The following is a 10,673-nucleotide window of genomic DNA, read 5'->3' on the forward strand; positions in this document are numbered from 1 at the left end:
TTTATTTTTTTTTTTCGTTCAGTGAGAGAGAGTTTAAGCGGATTCACGTTACAAAAAAAAAAAAAAAAATACAGCAAAGATGCATTGGAAGTTCCATAGGAACCTCGATTTTTTTTTTTTTTTTTTTTATGTACATAGGTTTATCGTGAGCAATTTTTTCGTTGGTCAAATTTGATCATTGGAATAATTTTTCCTGTTGTTAATAATAGTACATTGAATGCAATTGATTTGAGTTAGAATCAGCCGTTGATTTTTTGATTCAATGAAATGATTTATTTTTATTTTCTTTCTGAAAAGAGACTTGAATTGATTTCCGAAAAAAAAAACGTAGAATGTATCCGAGGAATTCTTTTTGCAATGAGTGCAGATTAATTCATCGAAAATTAGAAATGATGAATAGGTTGAGCAATTATTTGAATTTCAAAGAATTTTGACTCACCGATATTTTATTCAAGAAGCCACACTGATTGTTTATTAAAAAACAGGAAAAATCGGGAACCTCATTGACAAATACGAAGTATTTTACATTATTCCGTTAAAAAATACTTAGCATTCTGGAAATAATGAATTCCAAAAATTTTTCAAAATGCTTCATTAAAACAGTTGCGTTTTCAGGAAACTAAGGAAAAATGAATACAAAAATTTAACTTCAAAGATATACAACACGGAAAAATTGCTCAAGTCGTACATTTTCTTATATTTTTGTCCTTTTTTTTTTTTTTTGTCACTCAAATATCGATATCGACTCACGCGCTAATAGGTTTGGTCTTGTTTCAGGCGTGTCTTTGCGATTTTTTGTAACAGCTTCCCGGGTAACGAACTCAGTTTTTCACTGCCGGCATGCGCAGCTACTACGCCATCTGAAAAACCGCCGAATCAATCCGCCCCTGAATTCATTCGCGACGTTGGCCTTTTAATATCAGGATATCTAACCAATAAAATACGTACGGCAGAAAGCTAACCGATATTTGGGGAGAGTCCTCCAAGACAAAGTGGTAAATGGCTATCATATCCTCGAAGCGCAGGACGTTGCGCGATAGTTCCTGCCTCGTAAAAAAGCGCCAGGTTCCAGTTTCGTCAAAAATAAAGTTGTTATAAAAAAAAAAAAAAATTATAATTTTATATAATACTATGGCTAGATAAAAAAAATTAAGTAATAATTTGTGTATAATCACACACACACACACATGCACGTGTTTACGTACGTGCATGTGTATAATTGTATATATATTTGAAAATAACATATGAAGCTGTGAAATTCAGACAATTGATCGATTTCACTGTCAGATACGTAGCGTGGTTCCTCATCGATTCACCGAAATTCTTTCACCCGAAGTTAGTTTCACGATGTAACTCGAGGTTCGACCTTTATCAATATTAACGTACACGGTGTCCTGTTTTGTAACGATTCATTCTTCGATCTTCGATGATACGATAACTGTAGAAATATAGTAAAATATTTCATTGCCTCTTTGTTGCACACGATTCTTTATACAACAAGAGTTACGCCTCGTGTCACGAAGCATGAAATTGAGGTTAGGGTCGCTTGATGTTAGATTTTTTATTGCGACTGCGCATGCGCGGAGAACAGAACAGACCGCTTTCAACTCCTAGGACTTGAAAGTGATCTTTATTATACTCCGCGCATGCGCCCTCGTGACTCACTCTACCATTGCTGAAACGGTTACTTTACGTACCGAACGCAAGCATGAAAAAAAGGTGTAAAATATGCTCGCGTTGGTATGAAAGTTATCAGCTACCGTTGAAGGAAAAATTAATCAGCGTTAAAAAAATCTCTCTAGCTTGGTACGCAGCGGAGATTATCTAAAGTCGGTTTATTTATTTATTTTTTTTTCTCTTTATGGAATAACGTGTCTTATCTATGATTCTTCTTCAGGTTATGATAAGCCGATTCCACCAAGCTTAAAAATATACAAGTTCCGTTCCTACTTTCAGATATCGTAAGAAACAACGAATTTTCGATGAATTTTTCGATCATTTATCTCCAAAATCTGTGTGAAAATTTCGAAATCCAAAATAATGGATAGAGCGTGGTGAATCAAGATTCAAAACGTTTAGTAATTGGGTTGGAAATTTTTATTTCCTGTTTGCAATCCATCATTTGTGATCTTTACATTTAACACCGAATAACGCAATTTTGATTCGATGTTTATAATCACCGAATTCGAAAACTTTTTTTAACCAGTTTTAATTACAATTGAAGGTTGTGAGACTGATTTCGACGTACTGTCATGAGGTTATATCTGCAATCTGAAACGTCGCACTGCTGAGACTTGCAGAAGAGGAATTATGAAAAAACTCCAAAAATCTTGGAACCTCAAGTTTCACGGAATTACAATAAATTTCTGAACTTTCTCCTGTGGAAATCGTTTCATAAATTTGAATTCAATTTGAAAGCCGTATTCGTAATGAATCTCTTAATACTGTACGAAATTGGGTCAAGCTTTAAAAATGACTTCTACTAAAAATTATTTTCTTTATTCAAATAATCAAATCAGCATGACTTCCGGTTCATAATCGGATGAACCTGGGTTAAAAACGAATCCACAAAGCCCACGAAGTATGATTCCGGAAACTTACTATCGCCGCGAAATTTACGAGGCACGTCGTTTTATTGTTAGAGAAATTTTACCAACGTCTCGTAAAAATGAAGCATATCTCGTCCGACGTTGAAACGTATTTCCGCCTTTGGATTATGGCTATTTTTCGAAATATCTATAATGGAAGACCCTCTGTAACATTATTATATACAAGGCAAGCGGAAATCCAGGGAAAATGGAAAAGCGCCAGAGATTGAAAGGCAATCGAGACATCTCGGCGGTAATATAAGGTCAGAACGGAGGTCAACCCACCCTACTCGAGCCGTTTGCGAGACTCGGGCTCTCCCGTGACGTCACGGGACGGTGTCAGTGGGTCAAAACCCAGATGCTCAACCCTGATTGGCCGGAGCGAGTTTTGTAGTCTTTTTTATACCGAATATCGAGCCAAATGGCGGGTCTGACTCAGAAAAAAGTTGAGCTTTCTCAAAATTGGACAAATTTTTGGATTGCCATATACTATAGTTGAATAAATTTTTATTCCGTTCCAAACAATATCAAGTTTACCCTAATTGCAAATAAATGAATCGGTTTTTTGTTTCAGTAATGTTACTCACAATTAACTTTATAATTTATATATATATATATATATACGTTCTATCGGAGTATTTTCTAAAACGGACAAATTCGGTTACTTGAATCTGACTAAATATAGATCATATTTGTTCTATGGACTAAATCTTCTTTGTGTGCGGAAAAATTAAACCATATTTTTGATTCGACGATTGAACGAAGGGATTTGAAAGAAATATTTTTTTATAATCAATAAATTTATTCTTCTTTGGCCTTAATTCTTTTTTGTGCATGCTGCGGATGCGATTCATCAACCCGAGTTCCGGCATTTCATTAAGCTTCTGACTCTCCGATTACCGCCTCGTTTCAATTTTATAATTTATTCATTTTATGCAGTATAAGTTGCACCACACGCTAATTACCATATAATGCATGTAGCTAATGCTGCGGGCTAGGTTTATCGGTTCACAGCGCGAAATACCGCAGTCAAGAAATAATCGGAACGCTGATAAAATTTTCATTTTGCATAATAGTTTAAAACGATCTGCAGAGAACATTCTACGAAGATGTATATTTTCAGTGAAATTTCATAAGTTTTCACTCGATTGACGTTAAATCAGTTAATTCCAAATAATTTTATGATTTTTTAATATCATCTTTGGCTTTGTTCCGATTTTATTGGCCTTCAAATATTCCAGCCAATTTTCGATTTTTTGTTGATTGATAAAAAAAAAACACGAATAACAAAATACGACCGAAAAAATTACCAGTGTTGCCTTAATATTTTTTCAATTACTTTTTCGTTTTTTCACTACCCTCTGTGGCTTTATTCTGTTTTCATCTGCGTTAAAATGTTTAAGCCAATTTTCGATTTTCTTGCTAGTTAGAAAAAAAACCGATAAAATTGATAAAAAGAAATGTATCGTAACATTTTGATAGCGAAGCGCATAACAATGTGATATAACTTCAATATTTCGTTTTAAGAAAATCGCTACAGTTATTGAAGAAATGTAAATTCGATAAAACACAATTTCAAAATGTGACTCTACACATTCATTCGATTGCGATCTCCATCGTTCATCGCGAAAAACGTTTTTCACATTTCGTTGGCATAGATGATTGAAAAAAGAAGCTTTTGTACCATTTAAACACGAATTTTAAGGCTTCCGAGTAACTAACTATGTACATCTAAGTTATAGATCTACTATTTATTGATTCATTTTTTCCGGATGAAAATGATCAGAAAACCATTTTTCACGGTAACAATGCAGGCATCTGCGATCCGTCGGCAAAAGATCTTCAAGTAATATTAAACGCTGGTGAATTATACGGTCGGTAATACAGGCCTGTATTAAATTTGTATTATCGGACTGATTCGAGAGAATTTCGTCTCTACTCCGATGTAGAAATCAAAATTCAAAAAATCTGGAAATTATCAGCGTAATAAAGGTATTCAGATTCAACTAAAGATAACATCAAGCTGTTATCGAATTTGTGGGAAAAGACAATCTCTTAATATTGATCATGAAAAGTGAAATTTGCACGATGAGAGAAATTCAGAAGCACATTAATAACGATTCGATTCACCACGATCAAAAGTAAATTCATAGCTGTAAAATGCGTCCGGGTATTTACGAAATTTGGGTTCCATTATCTCAATGCAGGGACTTGTGACCCGGTTTAATACTGCGTCGGGTTTCCCTGAGCTTTTAACCCTCTGGTTTGACAGAGTAATAACCGATAGCAGCGGATAACGACGAAGTGAGAAGAAACTGATTTATACCCTCAGATATATTTAGACGTAATCTGACATCGAAAAAGAAGAAGCTCCACGCTTCTTGACAGCCATTTACAACGACAATATCTCTTCATCTGCGAGGATTCCTTTCACTGCTTTTGCAGTTCGGCCAAAAAGCATCAGCATCACAAATTATGAAATCGAAATTTCGATGTACTTCGATGATCAATGGTATAATTGATAGAGGTGAAATAAACTCGATCAACATCACTATAATTTACTGTAACAAGAGTTTTAAATCGTGAATTCCAACTAATAGTAAGTTCTCGATAATAATTAACGTTTTTGGAAAAATCACGGTCTGTTTTAATTCCCAAGATATTCTATGTCTTCCAGAGGTCGCCTAATTCTCATTGCAAAATTGCGTGTTCGCGTGATGCTTCGGACCGATGCTCGACCAGCCATTCCTTAAATACTTTTTGTATTATCTCTGATTTATATCCCATTTCCAAGACACCGCGAGCAGTTCGAGTCTCCAAAATTTATACCCGTAATGGAGAATAATATCATAGGAGTGTATCTTTCACATAGAAAAATGATCCTATCATTCGATAAACGAGAACGTTGAATTCTTCAGTTATAGGTATAAGCTGAACAATTTATAGACACAAATAATTAGCATTTTCAATGAAAAAGTCATACATCTGCAGATAAACAAAATTTGTATATTTACACTGAGAAAAATTTCATTTGTTATAGTAACTAGAAAAATTCAGTAAAACGGGTATCTTTAAAAAAAACTGTTTGAATATTGTTGGAATTACGAAAAACGAGGTACGCTTAACCATTTTGCGCTGTTGTCGGTCCTTTTTTGATAATTGCAACGCAAAATCAGTTTCTGAGGTTTACTCTACTTTTTTAGTTAAACAAGGCTTTAACGTCAATTTATTCTTGCACAAGCATAAAATTTTAATGAGAAAGAATAGCAACGGATACTAGACTTTCCGGTAACAGCTGATTTTCATGTTGTAACTAGAACTATATTTTTCGATTGTGGTAAAAAATGAAAATAGTTAAGGACTGAGCGGTAACCGAAACTAAAAATTTCTCTCAGTGTATGCAAGCGATAATTCTCTAATTTTGCCATCGAGTTTTGTATCGGTAGGCTGAATTCGGAAAAAAAGATGTATTGCAGCCGATGATTAAGAACCAAAGCGATCAGTAATTACCTTGATTTGAGTAGCAAATTTTTCCTCGACGGATGAAAAATTGCGTTTCTCCGAGAAATAATTACATTGTGAAGATCGAATCTGCGCTTTTGTCATTAGTCAAAATTCATACCAGCTTCCTTGATTGGCGAGCCGAGAGCTTAGCGAGATGCTGATAATAATCATCCGTCAGTCAGTCCCCCGCGGGCTTTTAACCGGTCTACTAATGAATAATTCACCGGAAAAATATATCTATTCCCGCATCGCGTCCAGACAAGACAATGGACCGCTGGAGTCTAGGCTCTTGATCGTTTTCTGCCGCATCTCTCTCGCTGCAGTCTCGCCGAGAGCGGCGTGGATCCACAATGGAATCGAGATATCGGAGAGATTATATCCCTGTGAGATCTTCCTTTTGCGTGGCAGCTTGTACAGCCGGACTCCTACGCGTCCAGGCTACCGACGCTTCCGCTAGAATTTAAGGATTACACATGCGAGTCCCGAGATAAGGTAAAAGTCATAAATATGCAAAGGGGAGAGGGGTAAAATTTAAGAGGAGAATTAAAAAAGTTTACAGCCTCTCTTAATTCTTCTCCTTAATTGGCTATTCAATAGCGAAAATGAAATAGAGGGAGTTTTGTATCGCAGAAAGAATCTCGCCTCGATAACGTAAAATTGTGTAAATTTAATCACACACTTTTACACAAATACTCGTACTTTGAGTTCTCATCAAATTATTATATTTCTAAGCTAGGAAGTATTCCTTTAAAAACGCAAAATTAGAAAAATACTGGAATTATGCACAACTGCTGAGATATATCGATGCTTGATCGTTTGAAATCGTTTCGAAATAGTTTGAAGTATAGTTAGATTCGTTTTATTTAATTCTACGATGGAATATTTTCAGCAAATTCACTAAAACAGGTGTTGAGTTTTTTCTCAATAGTCAATTCGATATTCACATTTTTTTAAATCAAAGTCAACACATCGCTCATGCATCGGCAATGTTTTCAAATTATACTAACGATGCCGAAATGATATAAAAAGCGTTTTGGCGAATTTGTATAGAAAAGAGTCTTCTGAATAAAAATTAAAATCTGTAGAGAGAAATCGAATCACTTCACCGAATTACTAATCATTTTGAAACGAAACGTTCATGTACAAGCTCTTCTTTATGATTTCGGTATTCTCTATTTCTGCAATTCCGAAGAGATCTACCGATCTGAGAATCGTCGGATTGTGACTTGAGTTTTGCAGTATACACTGGAAAGTTTACTCATTATAACTGACAGCACTTTCGTGAACAAAGAAGAAGAGAAAGAAATTAAAAGAACATAACTGTGGCCTTACGATTAACCAAAGAGCTAAGTATAAATTCATTCGAGAACAAGATCAGTAACATAATTCAAGAAAGTTAGTCGAATGACACTTTTTTGGCATTACAAGGGAAAAAATGAAGCAATTTTACAATAGTATTGTATGTGTTTGAAATTAATAATAACTGGAATCTCCTACTTAAGAATGTCTCGGTTTTAATTCCTTTTCTTTTTTACATATTGAACTGCACATGATACGACATAGGTACAAAGCATTGTAAATTTTTATAGCTAATTTCAAACTATCATATCTCCTACTATAATAGTGAATATACATACAAAGAGAGTTCCGGATACAGATTCATCACGTTAAAAGGTTTGAGTCTCGGGTGAAATGTCGGTAATTGTCGGTAGTAGGAATCTTTATCCAGAAATCTCCTTATAAATCTACATATAATTCTTTCGAAATTTTCTCTCTTCCTTTTTTCTTTGTACTTGATTCATGCCCCAGCAGCTGACCATATAACCGCGTGTTGCATGAGAAATATAGGCGAGCTGCACTTTGAACCCGCGTCTTTGTGAGCATGTTCGGTAAATTTAGCTCCTGTCTGCGAGCGAGGTGCTTGCATTGAGACATGTGTGTATACCTTGTTGCGAAATATCGTTGTAATAGCAAGCAACAGCAGCGGCAGCAACAGCAGTTCGTATCTCTGGTGAACGGGGGATAAATAATCAATTTGCTGAGCGCAATCAAGCCGGCAATCTCTCAGCCGCGGCGACAAAGCAGTTCGCTGAAATCACGCATATATCGCACACGTCGGGAAAGTTCACGTATATATCACCAGGGCTGGCTAATATTTCGAACAATGATTTAATTTTCCACGTGGATTCTGATTCTAAAGAATTATTTTCGCTTGTATTTTAGACAAAAAAAATCTAAGCCTCACTTATCACTTCACGACGAGATCTGAATTCATTTACATCGAATTGTTTGTTCATTTGATTGGAGATTCTCAGGGTTGAATATCGTGGGACTAGTTTTAAACACGTCGAGATTGTGATAAAATCAAGCTATCGTCTGCCAATGTAACAATGCAACCGTACAGTCAGGTATATCAAAAATATTATTCGGGTATTCCGACACAATATGTATCGAAGTTTTTGTCTTTTCGAAACAATTTTAAAACCGTGACAAAATTTTGACGATACTTCAGAAACTTGTTTAAGAATAAAGATGCGGCAAAGTTTTGATCATTCACTTGAAATTGAAACAGTTGTACGGAATCAGTTTAGAAAATTTCTGGGAAGTAAGAAATATTGTTTTACTTTAATTTTATTACAGTATTCTAAAACTCCACAGATTACCTGAGAGCGATTACACAAATCGCAATAATTTTATTATTTTTATTGGATTTTTGCAAGTTTCGTTTCAAACATGATTATATAAGCAATTCTTGTTTTTCTACATCCGTGAAAGCGTTTTAACCAGCCCTGCAGTTGCTCTGTGCGTCGCGAAGTTCGACAAAGAGAATGTAGGAGAACCTCTATCTGCCTCCTTGGGCCTGACTAACATTCCGACGTACGCAGACTTGATAAAGAACGACCAACTACAACCAGACCATGTATATATAGTCCCCGCTCCGCGATTCTTATATTCTGCACATATGAAGTATGTAAATCTTGTGCATTTGGGAACAGTATTTTTCTGCACAATTTGCGCACAACTTTTCTTACTTCTGTCAAAGACTTTTTATAAAGTATTTTTCAAAGACTTAATGTAAATGTCTAATGTTCCAGACAGATTTTCAAAATTTATTTCACGATTTAACCCGTTTCATTGCTTAATTTTTTTTTTCACGCGTGATATTTTAAAGTATCGAGAATCAACTCATTCCCTGACTTTTGATTCGAATATAATTGCTGAAAGTGAATCAAACGACACCAAATTGATACAAAATCACACAAGGATGTAGAATTTTTGTGAGCTTCATATGATTCGAATTTACTCTATTCCATGGAAATTGTGTCGGGAAATTTCCGAAGGATAGACCGTATATTATGTTGGTTCTGTACTGCTTATACTCCACCTAAAAATGGTTAAATTTATCGAGGCCTAAAAGATGTTTTTCTTATTCGTTGGAATACGATGTATCTCGTCGCGAAGATCAGCCCAAAGATATAAAATAATTTAAATAATGGTCCGCCCATTTCCTCTTCGATCCTAACCGACAATAGATTCCACCCACCTACATCTGACCTCTAGCCATTTTTTCCCCGTTTCATTCCGCCAATCTTTAGAAAAGTAAACAAAGAAAAATATACACACAATCACACATATGTAGAAAGACAGCTGAAACTCCAGAGCGAAACGACAAGTCGAGCCGAATTGGTCCAAAGAACGATTCACACTTGGGTGGATTTTATCAGGGTCGTTATTTAAAAGCAGGTAAAAATCGGAGTTTATGAGGCCGGAGGAAACAGCAATGAGCCTTTAACCAGACCCGAAACAAAGTTCCATAATTTCATTCGGATAATTTTATCCCATGCTACCGAGCGATTGAAATTTGGCAGACTCGTTGGGAAAATTATTAGGTACGAAATACAATTTTTGCCATTTTTTTTCAAGGGTGATCAAGAAACTAGTAAAATTCAAAACACTCGTATTCATTAAATTCAAAACATTGTCTTCATAATATTTGTAGGTGCAAAAATCACAACAAAAAAATCTGCAAAAATTGCAAAAATTGTAGATTGTTTGCGTTGTTATTTTTCTACTTAGAAAAATTACAAAGATAATGAAGATAAGTGTTTTGAAGTTTTGCACGTTTCTTGATCACCGGCCAACAAAATTGCAATAATTGTATTTCGTACTTAAAAATTGCTAAAATCACAGCCAAAAAATCTGCAAAAATTTCAAAAATTGTTGATTGTTTGGGTTGTTATTTTTCTACTTAGAAAAATTACGAAGATAATGAGGATAAGTGTTTTAAAGTTTTGCACGTTTCTTGATCACCGGCCAACGAAATTGCAATAATTGTGTTTCACGCCTAAAAAATTTAATTTTTTCCAACGCCTTTATATTATTTGCGGAAGTACAGTGCCGTGAAAATTTGCACGCTGCAATCGCGGCGTTTAGCAGAAGGTTTCGAGGGGGGCTCGCATTGCACACAGAGGCTGGATTGTGGACCGCGTAGATCCGTGTGGGGGAATTCTGTAGTCGGAGAAGGGGTGCGACTCGTCTGGAGGGGACCGCGATCCACGTGGTGACCGAGTCCAGGCGACG

The sequence above is a fragment of the Neodiprion virginianus genome, chromosome 2 (assembly GCF_021901495.1).
Source record: "Neodiprion virginianus isolate iyNeoVirg1 chromosome 2, iyNeoVirg1.1, whole genome shotgun sequence".
Lineage (NCBI taxonomy): Eukaryota > Metazoa > Arthropoda > Insecta > Hymenoptera > Diprionidae > Neodiprion > Neodiprion virginianus.